Below are 23,069 nucleotides of genomic sequence, written 5' to 3' on the forward strand. Positions count from 1 at the left end.
GTCTGAAAGACTTCCATGTTTGAAGTCCCCTCTGTGCACATAAAGGTGTTAATATTATTAAGGCTCCTGAAAAGGCGTCTTGTTTATCTAACCTCTCTCTCTTTCTCTTTCTCTCTCTCCCTGACGCTGTGGACTCACAGAGGAGATACTGACAACACCAGGACCACCCCAGTCCAAATGTCCAGTCAAAGGTGGGAATGTAATGTTTCAGCTTAAGTTAAAAGTGATTATTGTGTCTTGAAACAACCCTGTCTACACTATAGCATGTCAAATAAAGCTTTGAAGAGGGTGAAAATAGCCAGCGATGTAGCAGTGCAGTGGATCCTGAGGCCACAGCCGCCTGGCCGCCCGCCTGCCGCTTGATGTTTAACAAGCTGGTCATTTAAACACCGCTAATAAAACATCTCCTGCTGGGGGGATAGGCTCTTCATAAACCCTCACTTCACAACGTTTTCCTCCCCAACCCTCCTCTCTCTCCTTCTCTCCCCCTAACCAGTGAAAATTCGAACAGGCACTTATGCAGGCGTCATGTTTTTAACTATAATTGGAGTGATAAAATTGAAACGGCCGCCACGTTATGGCTGCTGTAACTCATGTCCAGACTTGGGTTACATAGGTGGATTTACATGCTGTTGTGTGAGAGCTGTGCGCCCTGGCATGGCTAGGTAAAGAATAACACTTTTTAGCCAGATTGACCATTTCTGTAGGGAGCCTGAAGTTTATTTTAATGATAGAGAGGTGAGATGTGGTGAGAATAATTTGATTCAGTGAAAAATAATCTCATCTTCCTCATGCATTGTAAACCTGCTGCAAACACTACATTAAAATAAAAGTACCTCTGCAAGGCATGAGACTTGTGTACATTCTGTTCCTGAGTTGTGGAGAGGATCAAAGGTGTAATTTCTTCCACATCTTTTCTATATTTTTGCTGCAAAGACAAAGAAAGTGGAAACACATGTAGGTAAAACAGTGTTGCCTCTACCTGTAAATTCAAATATCTATGGAATAGAGGATTTGCAGTTATGTCAGTTATGTCACTAGCACCCTAAATATATAACAACCAGGCAAGAAATAGAGAGATACCTGAAATGGATTGTTGTAGTGTGGTGTTGTGTTGTGGGTGTAGGTCAATTCAGTAATGATATAAGTAAAGGTAAATGGTTTGATAAGGTAGATTTGTTTCTAAAATTAGGTTACTGTGACACACAAAACCGTTCTAGCCCTACAGCCCTGTTGGCCCTCTCTACTCCAAAGCACTAAGAGTTGTTGTTTAGTTTAATATTTTATTTTGTTTAATATTTAGTCTTTTGCATAATTAGCCAGCTAACTAGTCAGCTAACTAGTCACTAGTCAGTCAGTAACTAGTTATAATTAGCCAGCTAACTACTCAAATGTCTATTCTGCTGAGACGGCCAAGTTGTACGTTTGGAGACAGTCTACCATTCACAGCTACTGTCACTGGACCTGAGGATCTTAACATGGCTGCAGAGGATGAGTTATGTCACCTGAAAGCCTCCTATATTCGATAGTGGATTTCAGTGCAGTGTTATTTCCCAGAGTTGTCACACGAGACAAACATGAGAAAAGCAGAGGCAATCAAAGGGATTTGGCAGAAGATGGATGACATTCTTATGAGTTCTTGGGGTCCCGGCCTCTGGGTTGCTGGGGATTGCCCTCCTCTAGGGACTGCATGACTGGGTCATAACCAGGGCAGCAGTGAGCTTTGAGTCACTTTCAATCCTGGATCTACAAAACCTTGCAGAGGCTCTCCAACCCACACAATGGAGGCTGATCTGAAGACCCAATAATCCATAATGTAATGTAATTACCAATATATGAGAGTTGTACAGTGACTATGCCATATGTTATCGTCTTGGCTATAGACTTCATAAAAATTTGCTTAAATGTTGGAGCAAAGGGTTGAGTGTGGGCATGTGAAGTGTTAATAGGCCCTTTTCATGTCGTGAGAAACCAGTTACAACTTCGTGTGGCAACTTTATTTTTGCAAAGAGGTAACTTTAGGCGAAGGACATGTAGTTTAGATCCAGGAGTCAACAAAAATAGTCTTTGTACTTCACCAATGTTCATTTTGGGCAGGTTGTGGAGTCAGAATTCAAATTCTGACTTTAAACTCTCAGACTGACTTTATTCTCAGAATCTCAGAATTCTGACTTTATTCTCTGAGATTAATCTCAGAACTCAAATACATTTTTCACATGTGGCCCTAATCCTCTTCTGTATAGAGGAGACAGAGGGAAGGTTGCAGCTGATAATTTTTGCTGCTGTGAGCATAATCCTTTCCAACTGCCTCCTGTCCAGAGCAGATACATGTATAGTGCCATATCAAATAGTGATGAAAAAAGTGACAACACTTTCAATCACAGCTCAGCTTTATGAATTCATATCAAAACAAAGCTTTCCCAGCAAACATTTTGACGTGGAAAAGATGTTTAAATGACAGCCTGCACCAACTTTGAAAACCTATGTGAATATGTCAAAATGAAAGTTGAGACAATGTGTGTAGTCATCTGTAGCTGTTCCCTGCATTGTTTTGTGAAATCAGGACCTAAATATCTTTCTGCAATCAATTCAAAAGAGTTTCCAAAGCTATAATATGAATTTTCACCATGCTGTAATATCATATTGTGAAAATTTTGTGTTGATTTGGGCTGATGTTGAACTTGACCGCATCCTGCACTTCGCCATCTGTGAAATGCTTGCTGGGTTACTAACAAATATCTAATGAACTGAAGGCCATATAAAAAAACCTTTCTTGGACAATTAATTACAATGAAAGTTGGGACAAAATAGAGTCCAGATGTATTATAGATGAAATATAATATTACTTGAGGAAAGCACCGTTTGGTAATTAGTTCACTGTGTTCTACAAGTAAACAGCTGTTGATAAAACAGGACTTGCTTGAAACTTGTAGTCTGCTTTGCCAGTTTCTAGAAAAGAGCAACTAATATCAAAACAGAATAACTAATATCAAAACAGAACAAAATCCATGGATCTAAAAAGTAACCAGAAATCAGTAAATGTCTACTTTCAAATTTCAGTAATCAGAAACTGACAGTTCACAGACAATCTATGACTGGGCCAGAGTAAATTTCATGTAACGTTTCTATCCAACTAAAACTGCTCATGTCATTCCAGCAGGGCCTCAGCAGGCTATAGGCTAAAAGCCCTGGGGGAGGAGTGAGGGTGATGGTTTATGGGGGGGCCGTTCCTAATATTAGGTTTCCTGGAGTTGAGATGCCAAAGTGCTTCAGTCATCTCAAACCTGAGGTCTTTGGACAATGGCTGAATTCCAGTCCTAAAGTGCAGGACACTGTAATCAGCTGACGCCACTAGAGAACCTTGGGAGGCTCGGTTTTCTTCGTGGAAACACAGCAAACCAATCTGTGATCAGGCTTCCTTGTGAAATGTACAAATACATCTGTAGAAGAATGGGTGATAATGCAATTGATCTTTTCATTTGGCGCAAGGCAACATATTTATTTATGTTGATATTACTTATTGTGTGCTGCATGCAGGTTCAGGAACAAAATGTGATCATGGATGGATGGATATCAATAAACAGAATGATGAAATATATGATGAAAGATTTAAATAAATAAGGGCTTTGATTCATAATTTATTTTTGTTATTATTTCCAATAACCGGAATACAGCAAGTAATTTTATTTATTTTTTTCAAACATATGTGGGTATTTCAAAGTGGCTATCGAGTTGCAATGCAGTTTGAGGCCCCCATCTGTTGTTGGACCCCTACCATCATATAGCCAGGCTGCAGCTGCATCCTCTCTCTCTCTCTCTCTCTCTCTCTCTCTCTCTCTCCCTCTCTTTGACCAGCTGTCACCACCAGAAGTGAAGGTATCCCCTTTCTCATGGAGTATTTGGCTCTTACTTAGAAATCATGAATGCAGCGGAATGATGAGAGATACAGCAAATGCTTCCATCTTCCCACTTCCCTAGAGGCATACAGCAGCCGATAAAGGGACAGTTCTACAAATTCAGACTAAAAAACAAACAAAAAACATTCAAATCCTCCTCCTTCCTTCCTCAAGATGGGCATTGTGTATGTTTGTGAATGCGAGTCATTATTTTGAGGTTTTGCAGCATCTGCCTCTCTCCCTGTTACTGAGCCTCTATATCTCCTCCGATCCATTTGTGAATGTGAAACCTTACCTGTTGTGCCAGCACCCTGCTCCACTGGAGCTCTCTGTCATGCTCAATATGTCTTTCTCTCTCCGTCTCAGGGCCTCTGATGGATGCAGGCAGCGGATCTCTAATGGAGGCAGAGAAATGATCACACAGCTCATAGAAGCAGCTCCATGCGGGTGTGCAGCTGCTGGTAGACTGAAGTTACAGGTTGAAAAAGTCATGGACAGTAGAAGAAGCTGCAGAATGCTCCTTCAGTGTTCAAAGAAGAGGCCTCATTTGTGGAGTATTTAACTTGCATGAAACAAAATGAAACAAACACTCAGGCTCCATGCAGAGTCTGTGATTTGAACCTGCTAAATTCAGCTGGGGCGTACTCTTTGTTTCTCCCTTCTGTCTCCTAACACTCTATATGAATAATATGTAATACCTCCACTTGAAAGCATTCTCGAATAACTATCCTGCTCCAAAGCCAAGTTATTTCTTGTTATTACTTGTTGTTTCTAACAAGGGGCTGTTGGATAATTGTCATGGAAATGTGATAAACCCTCGCTGGGTAAAAGCTTGTGATTTTTTGGCTAATTGATGTCAGCAGTTACAAATGTTATGCTAAATTACAATGCATCATTTTACAACAATTGATTTATATATCACGTACAGCCATACAGCCTTTGATTTGTCACTTCCGGTGGGTACCAAAAAGTCAAAAGAAAAAGGTATACCAAAAAGTCAATTTCATTGAAGTTATTTTCATTGAATGTGTAAGGGTAGTAGGAGCTCTTGAAACTACATTTCTCCCTGGTACCAGGTACCTCAGTAGGGGTTCAGTTGGATGCGGGCTGTGTCTGGGGAAGAGGAGACAGAGCAGAGGAGGTAAGACTTTGCTGGGTAGCTGCAGGTCCGTCTTGGTTGTGATTCAAATAAGTCAGTCCAGGTCAAGCCACAGGTTTCTCTGTCGACAAGTCCACAATTCCACAACCCAAATTCCAAGGTAAACTTCAATCCAACAGTTTCCAGAAAATCCATAACAGTATCCGCCTGCCAAGAAACCACTTACCGCACCATGGGGCTTAAAGGTAGTTCTGACCTGCTGAGAATCCTGGACCAGTCTGAGGCTCCGCTGGTTATTTCAGCTTAAAAAGAGCTAGAAGTTGGTCAGTGGAAATTTAAGGGTATTATGATAAACAGATCACTGGCATAATACCTGCCCTTGATTATCCTCCCAGTGGCCTACGCTGTAGAATAGGTGGTGTCAGTGGTGCTGAAGGTGTTCCCTCAGCCCAGTGGTGCAGCATTTTGATATCGGGGTGCCACAGTGTATGCATGTTATTATGTTGATGTATGAACTCTTTGTTTTCTTTGGAGTTTACCTCACATCAAAACCCCAAACCAAGCAAATGGAATCCTAAAAGCTCTTCAGATAGTAATCACCACATGGCTGACATGGTGAGGGCTGGAGCTGTTAGGAAATGTTGCGAAACACTCTCATGTTTCAAAGGCAACACGCCAGACGACAATATTCCAAATATGCTTTACTACTGTCAGTAATAAAATGCACTATAGGCGGTACATTTTCTTTTTTGTGTGCACATTATCTGTGGGAATTGGAATGGTCGGTCACTAAAATTGGCTACTTTGGGGACCCATAATCAGCGCCACATTCTTATTTTCAAATCAAAATCACACATCTACACACACTGAACAGTAGATCCAAGTAATATAATTTTATTTTGTTTCAAACTTTTCAAACAGTAATTTTGATGCTTTACAATTCTCAGTATTATGAGCTGGAGGAAAATCAGCCTTTCTGTTGGTGGTGACAGTTGATGCCCAGTGCAGCTGATGTTTGGGGTTCACTGTCAAAAAGTGAAAATATTCTGCATGTAAAACAACTTCCAAAGATAGTACAGGCATTCTCTCTTAGTTAAAACATCACAGTTGACTACATATATAGAAAATAGAAACTATTATTCATATGTCCAATAACTATAAAATCAATAGAACTCACACACCTATTCTTTTGAAACATACAGCAGTTTAGAGGTCACAGGTCAGCTCAGGTATTCATCACCAGGTTCCCTTCTTTCAGAAAACTGTCTTCTTCCATGTGTCTTCAGTAACTCCTTTTTCACAGATGTGATGTGACTGAAGGAGCTGACATGCACAGGCCTTCAGATCTGTGAAAGCCAGTGAATGGGAGCAGATGCAGTTTTGGAATTGAACGGCTCCCTAAACAGGCCCCTCTGCTAATTTGATCCAAGCAGGGGAGAAAAGCAGACAAAAATATGCCTGTTAAAGTCAAATTGTTAAAAGTCCACTGTGACTTTATAGACAACATCGCATTTATACTTTTCAAATGCCATCCAATTTACTGGAATATCTTACCATAAAAAGTAGAGTTTAACTTTATAGTTTTAACACGTAATATTAACACTGCCATTTGTTTTTTATGGATTCTTATGGATGATTCAAAAATATGGACCAGCTAATTCCTTGAGTTGCCATTAATTGACTTGAAAAAAAAATAAAAACGATGATTGATACGATTGAGTGTGTGCATTTTGAAGAACCATTTCATTTCATTGTAGAGACCTGGTTGTTTTTTCTTGTTAGATCTCAGACTGCCTTTTGTACTCGACTCAATTAGTGATCGTCAGAGTCATCAAAGAGCATAACCGCAGACCTGTTCTTTTGCATTTCTGAGAAAATGCTTCATATTTTAGAATTGAAGTATGGAACTTTCACTGGTATGGTGACAGCAACAGATTTATCTTGGAATGGTTTCATGTTGACCGAAATGTGTACCATGGCTATCTGAACATCAAAACCAGGCTTGGAATCGATGCCAGAAGTTCCCTCTTAAATGAGTCCCATATGGTTTCAACCAAAACAACTCCTTGGCCTTGTCTGAATTTATACAAAACTGCTGTTTCTTTGTGGACTACACAGTAGTTTGACTACATGCTTGTTTAAATGTGTTTGTCTTGGAGTTAACACTCCTTAACATATTCATCTTTCACTGAATATGATCTGCACTGGGTTTACCTCAGTAATTTCTTCTGTCATATGCTCTTTGGAATATGGCAGTCTCATTTTGTTTGAAAATTGTGTGATGAGTATTGCTAGTGTATGACACTGCAATGAAATTTTCAAATAATATCGAATTGTATAATACGGTCACATAAAGGCAAAGGAAGGTAGCTAAAGTAAAATTAGCCCTGTTTGTATACTAGACTTATGGTGACTTACTGGTTGTATGGACCTTTCCAAACATGGTTTTAGAAGTTCTGTTGCATTAACTGATGGGTTTATTCCATGTTACTTAGAAATTATAATTGACTCAATTGTGCTTACTTTTTCAGGCTCATGTTTTATGCATCAGCGCTGTCTGCTTTTGTCGTTGATTCTGTGCATGGCTCTTGCCCTGCTGTGCTCTGCCTGGAAAGGCAAGAAGGCTTGAGTTTCCCTCCAGCACGTCCCCAATCTATTACCCAGAGGGCCGTGCAGCTCATTCCAAGGCCTAAGCAAGACCTTAGTGGGCCTGCATATGTTTGTGTGTGTTTGTGCATTTGAAGTTGTGTATGTTTGGTTCTAACTGAGAAGAAGAATTCGTAAAGATGTTAAATTACCAATCTCTCACTGAAAATATATTTTCTGTCAGCCACTACTGGCTATCACCATATTCAGAGAAGGCAATACTATCTGTCGCCATGAGCACCGCAATCACATCGATATCAGACAGCTCAGAGTTTGTCTCATTGCATCTGTTTTGATGTGGATGTGTGTGTGTGTGTGTGTGTGTGTGTGTGTGTGTGTGTGTGTGGTGCCCAAGAGCATATCTATATAATTGAGCATATAAGTACAAGCGTGCACGACGTGCCAGCCTTGGTAAAATTAGAACGTCATATTGAGTGTTGACAGAAATGCTGAGAGCAGGATAGCGCTGGAGGAATTTTGGAGATGACATGGCCTATCTGTCATGAGGTGCAGCTGCTCCTGTCAGGTAGGGGGGGGGGGAGGGGGGGGGGGGGGGGGGGGGGGGGATGTGTAAATCAGGCCTCGCTTGTCCCAAACTCTGGCCAGAGAGTTGAGTTCCCCTGAAGCCTGATGGGAAAATCAGGCCACTTCACTGCAGACTTCCAGTTAGAAGGAATCGTTTAAACTTTCAAGGCTTCACTCAGGAGATTTTGGCCTCTGGACGCCCTCAACATGTACAACTAGAAAAATGAACATGAGACTGAGATGAATTTGAGATTGAGGGGAACAACACAATCGATAGAAATAACATTAGGATGTGATGAATTGGTTAATGTTGCTTTTGTAGGTTTGCATTGTTTCCTTATTTTCGTGTTGATGTTTAACATCTGCAGCTGAATAAATTGAAATTGTCTCATGCAATAATTCACTGTCGTGGGTCCAAGTTGTCTTTCTTTTCCAAGAGGAAAGAGGAAGAGCATTGAAGCAAGTGTGCATTGTAGATCCTAAATGCAATGTGTTCTTTAAAATGAACTTTGAGAACAAAGGAGAGACACGTGTATATGCAAATACACAAACGCACACACAAACATCCCCCTTAACACACACGCACACCATGTGGAGGCCATCTTATCTCAAGTTCAAAGCATAGTCCCAATGTCTTTCTTCCTCTCTGAAGAGGCTTACTCAACCCTGGAATATGCTTTCATGATAAGAGCTGAGTGTGTTGGATGGTTTGATATCAAAGATCCTAAAACCAGACGTGTGCTGAACTTTTCTGAGTGAGGAGAAAAACTCTCTGGTGTTTAGCTGAAAGAAAATGACAACCAGGGTTTAAAATGAACACTATTCACCAGCCAAATAGTGCAACATTTTGGCTGTGGATAGTTAGACAGTCAATTCTAGCAGCCACTTTGGCAAGTAGTCAAGTTGAGATCAGTCAATCTTTTTCATTGTAAAACCTACTTTAGCAGCCAAGAAATGAAATTAGATGGCACAATTCTGCCTACTTGGCACTGTGGCTGGTGGACCAAAAAAGTTAGTGTCATGCCCTGAAGACAATCACACTCAAATGTAAGCCAAGTTTCCTGCACAATATCCAAATATGGCTCTCTGTCCGCTGTCCATGGGGAGAAGCGTGTACCAGTCCTGGTTCAACAGGTGAGAAAAACAAGAAAAGTGCAAATTTCCCTCTGCTGCACATGGGCTTAGTTTTGTGACTTTACAGCCCATTTTATCAAGAAGATTCAGGTGACTGAAAATTGAACAAGGTTTGAAAATGAAACACAGTAATCAGTGGGTGGGGGTGGGGGGTAGGATATCTAACCATGTCTGCATCATTCACTAACTTTGTTAAACCCCCCAAAACGACAACCGTAGCGTCATGATTGAGGTTCGACTGGGTTCATGGCCACAAGAGTTGATCCAAAGCAAACTTGACAAGGTGCTCTGGACATCAAATCCTCAGACTTCAAAACTAAGAGAGAGACATGTTGTAAGATGCTTTACTGGATGAGGTCAAACTTTGGATGCTCAGTGTTCTTAAAGCCCAAGACAGTGATTAGGCTAATGCCTGCTGCTTGTAGATCTGAATAGTTACATAAACTCCTAAACTTGTGGTGATCTTCTTTAAGAGCCGTTAAGTAACTGGTGTACCGATTCTGTCAATATCAAATTTGAAACAAACTTGGACTAGTGACCATGCTGTAGTGTGGTTCCAGTTATGAAATGATTATGTTACAGAAGGTGTACAGTTTGTTTCTCACATTGTAGCATTGCCAAGTGTTGCTCAGATTGTATAACACTGAGTGGTGATGATTGGCGCTCTTACTTTGCTTTCACAATAGAAACGGCATGCAGTGCAAAAGCCAAAGTTGTTGTTTGACAAACTGGAGTGCTAATGTTGAAACTTATTAATACTTTCGATCGCCATTAACATTATCATATAACAGTGGAAAGGCCTCGCTCATGCTTGCTTTGAAACTATTTTACCTCTTTTGTTAAAATAACTGATCTGCTCAAATCTAAACTGCATTCATTATCTAAAAAAAAAGGCTAGTAACTTCATTCAAACAACAAGTTTTGACATGATCAAGCATCTCATCTTGTCTTTTGAGTACCTGCCATTTTTTGACCCTGAGTTTCAGTTTAGGCCTCTAATAATAGAAAATTATCTTATTTTTATAAGTATCATTTTATCCCTACTTCTACTACTTCAGTTTCTAAGCAATCAACTGAATGTTCCCAGTAGGCCTTGCTGCTGTGATAACCAGAGAAGCAGAGAACCACTTTCTTAATCATTAAGTTGCAACTTAGAAACACCAAGCTTATCATTATTCCTCTCAAGCTTTCTCAGGACTATGTCTGGAGGAGCTAGATAAAGGAAATCAGAAGAGGGAGAGAAAAGTCTTCAAGTTGACATTATCCAGCCATCTGTGCCAGGGACTCTCAGATAGTTCAATGTTGACAGATAAATCAGGCTGTGGTATTCTCCTTTATCTTCATTCAGGGCGAACAGATTGCGACAGAAAGTATGTCTGGACAGGGAAGGGCAGAAGAAGGAGCAGATTGTTCGTCTGTTGTCGCAGATGGATCAGAGGTCTGCTGTGGGCTGGATGGCTGGATGGATGAGTGTGTTAGCTGTGTGTTTGCACTGTCTATAGGCCCAGACTGCCAGACTCCGTACATAGAGACAGCCAGGGTCCACGGCTGGGTCCAGGAAATGACCACGATTATGCCAAATGTCCCCTCTGCTTCAGTGTCCTTATGGTGATGGATATGGTATGTAAGAGTGGGGATGTGGCCTCACCATTGGATTTGTTCTCAAGCAAGCAGAGAACTACTGGAGTAATGCTGTTGTCTCTATTCCAAATACCTTGAAATTAGAAATAGATTACTTTGCTTTCCATCAACAAAGTCCTTAACTAAACCTCTGGTCAATGGGTTAAGAAGTATGGTAGAACTTAATTTATGTGTACTTTGTTTGTAGAAATGAATTAAAATCTTCCTGCAAACAAGTTGCCAGTTAGCTTTGGAAAGGCCAGTGAATTAGTAGGCACCCAAGGGTCATAAGAGGCCTCCCAAGCAAGCCACTGCACATCCACAGTCACATTCCTACCAGCTAAAAGGACGACCAGAGGCTAACAATGTGAGGCAACACAAAATGCCAGCGCACATGGTCGTAAACCTTTGGCTACCACTGTGGGACACACCTGCCCTTCTCCTTTAACACAAAGAGATACAGGGAGGAACCATGGATGCACACCTGGATGTAATTTGAAATGTTAGTGCAATGCTCCGCAGTAAACATCAATGGCCGAAGGGAGCGACTTCAGAGCATTAAAACTGATCAGGAAAGTCCTCTTATTCCATTGGTGTTATGTTTTTTATGTATTAGTTATTCTCTCCAGTAAATATTCTCAGAAGCACAATACATTCATTAAACGGCACAATATCCTCACATCTTTTCTTAGCCTAACCCAAACTTCAACCCTTTCCTTGACCAATTCATGGTTTATGGCTCAAACCTTTGCATGAACCTTAAAGCTGAATTTCTGTGACCTCAACTTCCATTTGACATTTCTGAGCTTTTCTGAAAAAAAAAAAAAAAAAAAAAAAAGGGGGATCTGTCCACAAGTTACAATCCAAATCCAAATGAAATTCAGGCATGCAGCAGGGGAACAGGGCAGAGGTGCAGAGCAGTGCCTGATAATGATGTGGTTTGGGCGATGTGTTGGGAGGACATAATGTCAGTCTGGATGGGATGAGAAATGATTGAGTGGTTGATTATTTGCAGTGGTTATTATTTTTTATCTATTTCTCATTTATTCAGAGTAGGTTCACTGAGTGAATTTGTTTTCCGCAAAAGCATGCTAGTCATTCAAACCTTGTTACTGCCCAGTATAACCATAGACTTCTACTGTTGATACTGTGACCTTTTTCTTTTTTTTTCTTTTTTTTACCAACTTACGACTAGTGCAAGGAGTAGGTTTTGTCTTTGAACAATACTTTTATGACCATATCAAATACTGATATTGAGTTGCAGCCCCTGTTTGCACAATCCCCATCTCAGGTGTCTCAAAAATGTAAAATCCATCTCTAACTTGTCTGCTTCTCTTTATCTACATCTCCTCCTTTGTGATTAGTATAGAGTTAATAATGGAAATCAATAAGGGGTAATAGCTTTTACCTGGATTCATTTCATCAGTGTAATTCATGACAAGAGTATAAGTGTCCCTAATATTTTGTACATCAGTGTATACTGTAATGCCCTCTCGTCCTCTTCTCCTGTTTCAATCAACAAGCCAGGGCAGATTGTGCCAGTTCTGTTTCCAAGTTGTTAGGGAAGATGAACGCATGCCTCTGGACCATATTACCCCTACTTTAGCTTTTATACAGTGTTCGCTTTAGCTATAAAGGTGATTTTAAGACTTTACTGACTTATTTTAAGGCTTGATGAGATCTAGTGTCAAGCTCAGAGCTCTTACCCCCCGGACACCGGCAACAGCTCACTTTTTGTGCATAAAAGGCTCCAATCAGACAGGCCTGGATTTTACTGCGGCTGACTAATCAAGTCTTTAGCAACACTTGCAATAACTTGCATTAACTTCTGATCAATCACACAGAAAAAAACAATGTAACCAGACGCTTTGTTGGAGGTTTGAGAAATGGTGATTAGTGCTGAATTATTCATGTTCACAAACCGCCATTATTCTTAAAGTGTTGGGTAAATCTTTGTTTCATCTAGTAATTGTTCTGTAATGAGAATCACAAAGCAATCCAGTATATGATATGGGGTTAATAGTTCTCTTGGCCTGCAGATGTTTTGTTGAAAATTCCTGATGAGCAACATGTATTATATTGTTTAAATGGGCAAAATCTTTGTAATACAGCCTTTACAGAGTCCATTTCTATTACATCACAAAGGGCATCTGTCTTCTCATGAAAGTGTTTCCTTTGGTAGTTTTAATGTGGCTGGGTGGAGTATTTATTTGACATCACAGTATAGAAGTGATCCAACATTGTGAGTGGCTGTTGCCTGACACTTTTTCTGGATTGGATTGTTGCCTAATAGCCTCTAATAATTATTGTAGTCTGTGTGATTTGTTTGCGAGCGGTTGCCGCGAGCAACCAGGACACAGCTGGCACGGAGAATGGGATCAGCCCTGGCTCACTATTTCTCCCTGTGCGCTGGCCATGTTAGGAATTGCCCAGAGTGCTGAGTAATGCTGCCACTGACCTGTTTGCTTTTGTCAGTTGCTCCTATGACTTGAGTCAAATGCCACAACATACAATACATTCACAGAGTGAGTGCTTCTCCTCCGAGGAGTTAATGGATGTTGTAAGACGATAATAAGAAACATCTTGTCATCCTGGATAAACTCCAGTGCTCGCTATTACACACACATACACTCTCTCTCTCTCACACACACACACACACACACACACACACACATACACACACATCTCTGTTTGCCTTCAAGAGACAAGCACTACAGATTGTGTTGATCCCTGGTATATCGGAGCATGACCTATGTACAATCCAATACCACGATCCACACTGAGCTACATACACACTTGGATGAAGCCATAAATTGTGGCAATGGAGTCGTAACCTTGGTGTGAACTGAGCGGAGGAAAAGGTCGTGGAGACTTCCTTCGCTCCTACCTGACTCTGGTGAATTAGCCCGGCGCCCTGATGGATTACCTGTGGGTGACCTCGGGTGCAAGTTGTGATGAATCTGTCCAAAGCCATCTGGGGCCCCACTAGAATTATTGCCTGGCTGTTATCGGCTGAAAGCAGACACCAACAGGGTACGCTGCAGCAAAATAGCAGCACAGAGTCGGTTTTTGTTAAACATCTTCACTTTTGGTTGCTAACTCAAGAGATTCTCTGGTGTTACATGTAGAGAAAAGTGTGTGAAAGCCTGTCTTCTTAAATGATAAATTATAAAACTATGAGGAACTCCTTGGAGTGAAAAATATCCTGTCAAAGTCAGTCAGCCCAGCATGATATCCTGGTTGTGTTTGATGAATATAACAATGTTCCCTATTCTGGATATTCCACATCCTGCTTTCGCAGCATCTTATCTTTGTCTTTCCATGTCTTTGTAAGATGATTGCAAATCCTGCACCATGACACACATGCTAATGGACCACATGTATCAATATTAGAAAAAAAAAAAAAATGAATAAAAGTCACCTCTGCTTGCCAAGTACATTACATGATGTACAAAGAATTTTACTTGCCGTCATCTTCTTTTTAAAAAGAAACAACCTAGAATATGCTGTCTTTTTCAAAACTCTAAGAAAGGTTTTCCTTCTATGCTTTCTCTGCTTTCAGACTATACTATATACCCCATAGTTTACCAATCAGATGTACATCCTTCCAACCGAGGGACATCAGTGTTCAAAGTTTAACAGTTTTACCAAAGTAATTACTTTATAACACCCCATTCATTTTCGAAGGCTAGATTCCTTCAAGTCTAAATCATGAATCATTACCATCAGTATAAATCAGCCAAAATCAGAGTACAAACAAGACAGCAACACTGGGTATTAGTGTTGTTATCTTGTTTATCTAGATTTACTGACTTAATTGAGTTTTAATTCAGTAAATATGCATATATTTGGGGCTGCATTGCTAAGCAAGAGAAAAAGGCATCAACTAATCATTCTAGCTAAAACCTCTCTGGGGCTTGTGTTATGACTTGGTTTGGGTGTTTGGACTTGACTGTGCTAATCTACCTGCAAGAACTGATACTACAGTTTATTGGAAGCATATCATGTCACAGGCATCTGAGTCACAGACAGCTGGTGAGCAGCTAATGGTGCACCTGTAGGAGAAATGGTTTGGAAAAATACTTTTGTGCTGACTAGCTATGTCTGACACATTAAAAGCTCACATGTCACCCTGATCTTCTGCCCCCGCAAAAATTACCCTCTGCTTGATTGATTCAATAAAGATTTTAGAATCTGTCAACATATTTTCTACAACAATTTGTCCCAGTGATGCTGGCACAGATACATGTGGAAAACTTTATAGCTACAATATGCAACTTTTTGCCTTGGGTCAGTGAAGCGTACTGTTAATCCCGTCTCCTCCCCTGCAGTTGGACAAGTTCCCATCCCAACACTTGTCACTCATCTTGACTGATGAGCTTGAAACGGCATCTAGCCTGAGGCTGAGGTAAAACCACCACATGTGTTGAAGAAGCAGATAACAAATCTAGGCAATCTGCAATGAAAACAGCAATGCAGATATTCACCATTGTTTTTGAATGTGTCTTGTCTCTGCATGTTCAGCTTAGTTGTTATTTCGTTTCTTACTGCTTTCAGTTGTTGTTGTTGTTGCTGTGACTTCCCACAACCGAGCTGACCACTAGTCACACCCATGTGACACACGTCCACAGCAAAAAGTACATCCCGAACATCCTTGAAAAGCCAGTTTCAAGGATGTTTCAAGAGATTTAGGCATGTACGCACAGGATGACAGACAGACACAGCTTGATAATGTATAAAATATCCTATTTATTTATTATTTTAATCAAAAGTAGTCAAAAAAGTTGCATATTGCTGCTTTAACAGTACATACTGACACACAGGACCTCACATACGATGCAAAGGGACAGTGCAAGACAAAGTAGACTACATATAGTGTATCGCTACATGTATACATTAACTTTAAAATATACATACATACAATATATATCCTTTATTAAAATAACAAAACTGTTTCGAGGCAGGAACTCCAACTTTAAGGGCAAATCCCATCAACATTAAAACACTGAAACCTTCAGTCATGAATGTGAAAAACATTCTCAGAAACCTGACACTCCAAAATGACCCCTGTGCTTTTTCAAACTACGCAACATTTGGATTGGTCACATCATTCTTATCCGAAGTAATCCGCTTGAAGTCAAGAGTTCACCGAGGATTGATGCATCTCTGATGCTATGTCAGACATGTGCTTTTTATTTGGTCACCAGGCAGCCGCTGCCTTATCAACTCCACAAAGCCAGCTGAGAATTTACTCTTACTTTGTTGGAGACATTGGCAATCAGTGAGTCAAATGTTCCGACTCTTAAACAGCACAACATGATTAAAGTTAAGTTTCACAAATACATTATCTTAATTATTAGTAGTTTTATGATAGCGCTTTTGAGTTTAGGTACCATATTATCTATTGCAAGAGCTCACATTGCGTCTTTTTCTCTATCAAATAACAATTGTTCAGTGTCAACATAATTGTTATCTTAAAGTGGTAATCTGCAAGGTTCTTGTCTTGTTCTTTATTTTGGCAATATATTTGGTGATAAACAATAATTTATCGGTAGCCATGGTGGCTATTGCTAATGGCTAATGCTAACTACCCAATTCTTCTATTTATTCCAAACGAACTGCTGTTGCTGCTGCCGTAAACGTAAAAAACGCATCACTTCCTGTGCACCAGAGGATTTTTCCAGGAAAGACCCACCTGACACCAGGTGTTAAGAACAGCAAATGTAGCGAATATAAAAAAAAGCTTTAATGAACTGGCTATCGGTTGAATCACTATTGTGTTATATAAAACAGGGGCAGAGAGTAGCAAAACAAAAGTGTATTTATATGAAAATGTCACAGATTATTACTTTAATTGTGAGGTCTGTTCTGTTTTGCATGGACTATCCACAGAATTTCGGATTATTATTAGAACCTAAGTCTCTAGCCTAAGTCTCTGTGAACAGTAATCTTTCATTGAGAATTGGATTCGATGGGAGTCCAATGCCAGCAGGATTGCGGTGAGTTCATTTCCTCCGTGCGGAGCGTGGGAGGAGCGTGGGAGGAGCGGAGGAGGAGCAGGGGCGCTCCGGAGGCTGCAGAGGGGCCGCGGTCTAGCAGGAGTTCAGAATGACACGCAATTAGTCAGTCTGAGCAGACGACCGATATCACCTCACCAGAGAGGCTGGAATAGAGGCCCATCTGTACTCAACAGCTGCAGAGGGAAACTGACTGGCCTTTGCCTTTCTTAGACATGTGGAAGGAGGGAGGGAGAGAGAGAGAGAGAGAGAGCGAGAGAGAGAGAGAGAGAGAGAGAGAGAGAGAGAGAGAGAGAGAGTGAAGGAGTGCGACTGAGCCAGTTAGAGTGAGTGAGAAAGAGAGAGAGAATGTGTGTGTGTGCGTGAGGGCAGTTACAGATGGGATGGAAGTGGGGGAGAAGAAGAGGAAGAAAAAAAATGAAGGTTTTAACAACCTACCCACATCTGTTTATTTAGAAAAGAAACCATTGTGTCATTCAGTTATTCTAACAACCTACACCAGGGCCAATGTTAGTCCCACAATGACGGCTTTTTAAATACACAGTTTACACTCCTATGAAGTGGCCTCATAACTGCGTTGGAGCCTCAGGAACGTGCCAAATGGGGGAACATGCCAGGGTTTCACATTCCCTCCCTCACTACTTGACGTCTCTATAGCGGTCTGTGATGCCAGAGGTTGGGTAAGGGAGATCTGGTGGGGCCATTTGGGCCCATTTGTCTTGGTCTTGTGTGCTTTTTCTGGGTCTAATCTCTTAAATTGGTACTAGAGGCTTGGAGGCCTGCCAAAAAACTGTAGGGGTTCTGGGACACAACAAAGTTGAAAGCCATGCAAGATGGTGAGATGGTAGTCTGTTGTGTGTTCTGTTGTTTACATATCCTATCAACTGTATACTTTGTGACTGGATAGCATAAATGTTGAGGACACAAAAAAGATTGCATAGATCCTTCATAAAAGAACTCAGTGGTGTATTTGTGTATTGGGCATTTGAAAACCCTCCAGACTACTGTGCTAACTTAGTAAAATGTAATGGATATAACATAACATGTCTGTAAGTGTATGCTTTACCATTATTTTTAAAGCTACTCAGTGCCATTATCTTCTTTTTTATGGATGTTGCATGTCTGACAAAATGGTAAAAAAAATGATCCTTCCATTTTCACTATTTTGCATTAATAATGCATGCAGTTTTGCAGGTACAAAGTGTGGATTGTCACAAGTCACTGTATCATTGTGTCATACTGTTCTCCACTGTAACAAAGTTGTACCTTCATCAACAGCAGATCAGGAATTTACAGTACTTGTGGTCAAAGTGATTATGTGTACGTTTGCTTTGTTGTGTTTAACATTGTTAAATTCTTTCTCGCTGCACTCCATGTTTGGGGGATTAAGGTCATATGTCTGTGAGGGGGTTAGGTCTTTATTGGTGCGTCCATATGTGCTCGTGCTTGTCTGCAGTGATATGAAAGGCCTTTCGGCCCTGTATAAATAGCCACTTATACAGGCTGATGGCTAAGTAGCATGTGTTGCAACAGCTGGCTTTTGTGATATCTGGTGTGCGGAGGCCGTCTAGAGATTCAGAGGTCTGTCAGGGTGACTGCAACTCCAGCTCCACTTTCTGTCTGTTTGAATGGGGAGGGACTAGAATGATAAGGTGGAGGCGAAAGCAATCAGGGGCAAAAGTTCTCTTTTATTTATTTCATATTCTTGTAACTGTGACACCTGACACCTTTTCTCATTCTCATTCATTTCAAGAGAAGGTTGGTTTGATTCACAATAAACCCAAAGTGAATTGATAGAGTCCATACGTTGCTACATTGTTTGAATACTTGCATATTACATTGTGATGTCATGTGATTATAGAAAGAAGAAAAATAAGCCAAATTAAACTTTTGTGCCCATGTCTTACACACTGAAATGGACTATGACTGCTGTTGCTCCGCACAAAAAAATAGTCAAACTTTCAAAAATAATTTCAAGAGTTTCTTTCCCCTGTTGAAATGTGAGCCAAAATGCATGGATTAGATGATGACGAGTCTCCTTGTAGAAATCACAGTGTAGAGGACTGTGAAAAAACAGGATTAGTGCTCAGTTGACTTTTCCCTGAGCTCACCAAGATCAAATTCTATCAAATGCAAAGCTGCTTTTGATTTTGATAAATGACTAAAACCTCTGAACTAATTCATTACAGGGAAACGCCCATCATAACACTTCATTTAACATTTCGCCCTTATTAGTAGAGCAGGATCTCTGGAGTTAATGATGCCATTATGAAGCAGTCCACCCAATCCAAATTATCACTTGAAAGTACAACAGGAAAGGAAGTTTGAATTTCCTATTCCGCTAACTATAGGGGTGTGTACTGCCGTTTAATCTTGAGAAAAGTGAATAGGCTGCTGAGCTGAGAGCATTTATTGTAGCTGTATCCACTGAAAATGCTGTTATGGGCAATAATTTCAGTGAATATCTTTTGGTAGAAGTGTCAAACTGCTCCATTATTTCATTGTTCTGCTCTGAGGAGAAGCGACAATCTGTTGCGTTGTTATTAAACCCTGCAGGGGAATTTCCCTTTAAAACTGGCCTGTAAGCAGAATGCAATTTCTCAATCTTCCATGACCTCTGAAGCTTGTAAAATGTTTTCAATCTCTTCATCATGTATATATACGCCAGAGATGCTTGGCTTTTGCACCCAAAAGCACTCTAAAAACTGGTGAAATGGTTGCTTTATGGCTCGCTGCCATTTTCTGCCAAGTGCTATGGTTGTAATCACTCTGTCCTTCACTCAGCAATTCCAAACTGAACAAATCAACACAAATCCCTGGGAGATGATGGACGAAACAGAGGCAAATTAATATGCAGACATGAGGAAGGAAATGAATCCCTAATCTTGGTTGGTTCAGTTCCAAATAACTTATCACTTCCCATTATCGCTCCTCCTAAAGCCCAAAGAGGAAGCAATTTGAATGGATAGTTCCTGCCAACTCATTTCCTGTATTCTGATATTTCCTTTTTCAGAAACGCGGCGCAGGCCCACTGCCGCTGCCCCGCTCTGCTGGGACGCAGCTCAGTCAGGACCTGATGAAATCCTTGCAACATAGCTCTCTGCTCTCTGCTCTCTGCTGTACAATACTGAGTTTAAAATGTATAAAACGTCTCTTATATCTTATACAATGTATAAAGTGCGTCATCAAAAATCTCTTAAATGTTTTATAGAGTTATTAATCTAACTGATAAACAGTGGAGCAAAACTATTGGCCATGATTTATCAACTGATTGATTGATTGATTTTTTTTGTTCTATGTCAAGCAAGCCTATGGTTCATGTGAGAAATGCTTTTGGGCAAAGGCTCCCTTCTTTTTATGTCACAGTCTCAGTAATATGAACAGCAGATGACACACACACACACACACACACACACACATACACACACACACATTTGTGCAGCTTGTCTGCAAAAATGTGAAAACTACTCTAAGTTAAATCATTAGATCCTGTAAAACACATATTACCTGTTGGAATTTCTTATAGGTCCTGCATAAAATATAGCTCTGTTTTTATTTCAATCAACTGAGCTCCATAGTCTGGTGTGATGTACTTTAACACAAAACAGGAATGAACCCAGCTAGTGCACAATGTTTTGAACATCAGCAGGGGATGGTTTTAATATCATTATGTTTGTCCCTTAATTGGACTGTTGCGGCAAGAACTGGGATTTAATTGAGCCCTCAAAGTAACGACGCTCAGCTCTCAGTGAAGCACATCTGGTTTAAGCATATTGCTGCTGGCAAAGAAAAGAGTGTAGGATACTTCGATCAGTTTTGTTTTCCCTCTGCAAATGTTTTGGGTTGAAGATTTTCTATGTGGTTGATGAGCCTCTGATTAGATCCGCTAACAGAATAAGCCATTTTCATAAGATATGCAAATGAGTTATGGATTCCTAAATGGAAAAATGACTGCTTTAATAGCACTAATTGTTTAATGCTCAGTACAAGGATGTACGAATGTATCGCTTGAACGGCGTTGCCTCTGTTTCGTATTACGGCTGTGCTAAATGCACTCGAAAACAATGAAGACGTCGGTGCTTGGAAATCTTTTGTTGGAGCGCACAGTGTTTCCATTCTCCATGCTGGAGGGAAAGGTAGGAGAGGGACTCCTGAGGTATTGAGTTCCCTGTATCCATCATTTTCGACGAGTTGGGACCTTGGAGTAGCGCCAGCAGCGTCTGCGCTAGCCAGCCGTAACTGACATTGAGTGCATTGTTTGCAGTGGGAAGCTCACGGCTGTGGCCTAAAGGTACATTCCTGAGATCAGAATGCTGTTTGAAACACAAACAGCCTTTGTGCCCTCCCTGCTCTCTTTCCCTGACTCCCTCATCCACATCAAGCCTCAAGAGCTAAACTGCCTCCTCCCGCTCATGTGTCAACATGTGGGCTATCATTTTACACACCCACACACACACGCATGCACACGCACACACACACACACACACACACACGTGTCATTTTGATGATGAGGTCCAGGTCGATATCTTAGTGTGGCTATCTGCACTATCTTGAAAAAAGCTCTAAAATCAAATCTTTTCCTAAAACAAACAAGGTTTTCAGGATTGATTGTTAGAGAAAATGCAGCAAAAACATATTAATACAGTACAATATTAATACAGATTCAGTATGGATGTAACAAAAAGCTCTGATGCAGTCTGCAGCTTGCTAATGCATCTCCTAAACATTTGACTGTCCTCGATGGTAATTTGGTTTCATATTATTATGAAGTTGGTTTCTCTAGCTGCAGATTAGCATTGGCAGCCTTGATAAGAATCAGCATATGTCTGCAAGCCTTAAACCCAACTTGTCTCCATGAATAAGGCCAGTTACATCAGAAATTATACCACTCAGTTTAAGAATTTGTTTATGTCATTGCTGTGGTCTAGGTCAGTCCAATCGATACCAATGAACATGAACAACCAGAAAGCTATTATTCAAACCTGTGGTGACATAAAGATGGAAAATCTGGAGCTGGTCCCAATGGGAGACTCATTTTTGGACTTGCTGAAAGTTTGTTTAAACTTTTGGACCACAAACAGATTTATTATTCTATAGTTGTATTATCAGTTGTGAAACAGATGATCTACCTCTAGCCCCAGGAAATCCTCCTAGTCAAATTTACGATCTTTGCAAAATCATTCTTTTTCTTGTTTCTCCAAGTGGCTGTCAGGTTACCTTACAGCGGTGTCCCTTGGAAACGTGAGTAGAAACTGCTTGGGGGTGAATCCCAACCTGGAGGAATGCTGTCCTTTAAAGGAAAATTACACCCTAAAAATCCACTTTAGGAAGCAGCTATTGGCAATTTACATTGCATTTCTGGCCCCATTTTGTTGTTTAGTGGTGTATTTATTTTATTCCTGTGGATAACTGGCCAACTGTAGACAAAATGATGTCACATCAAGATATTTCCAATCTAGCTACAATGGAGTTTGATAACAGAAACATTTCTCTCTCTATCACTATTCGACCTAAACATACAGTATAATCCACAGCTGAATGCAAGTTTCCACGGTTCTCTGGGGGCTGTCGAAAGGCATTCTGGGAAATGTAGGAAATCACTAACTGATGTAGAAGTAGATGAGGCAGGTTGAGGGAAAGAGAGCACAAGAAAAACGTATTCATTCATTCATCACAAAATAACTCCTGGAATGCAGTGAACATTACAAATTGATATAACAGTGTAAGAGTATCTGAAGGTGGATTTTTCCTTTAACGAGTAATCACCTACTCATCTACTGTTTTTGTCCATCTCTCAATTAGAAAGTGGGGAAGGCAATGGTCATTCTGGCTTAACATTCAGAAAGACAACATATAATAGGGCACAATAATATGCAAGTTATAGCCATAATGGGTGATATCATTAAGTGATGATAACTGTATACTACAGTGACTAATTAGGCCTATGAATTTGCACTTAACAACTCTGCTGGAGAAAGATTTGATAGGATGTGGACTGTTATATTGTCAGTAAAGATGCCATACAGATCACTAGCACTGCAAGCATCATGTTTTAGCTTTCAACTAATTATTGTACAGCAGCTCAGTTAGAGTGACCTATTATCCTATGTGATTTTTGTCTATACAGCAAAA

Source organism: Centroberyx gerrardi, chromosome 8 (assembly GCF_048128805.1).
Source record: "Centroberyx gerrardi isolate f3 chromosome 8, fCenGer3.hap1.cur.20231027, whole genome shotgun sequence".
Classification (NCBI taxonomy): Eukaryota; Metazoa; Chordata; class Actinopteri; order Beryciformes; family Berycidae; genus Centroberyx; species Centroberyx gerrardi.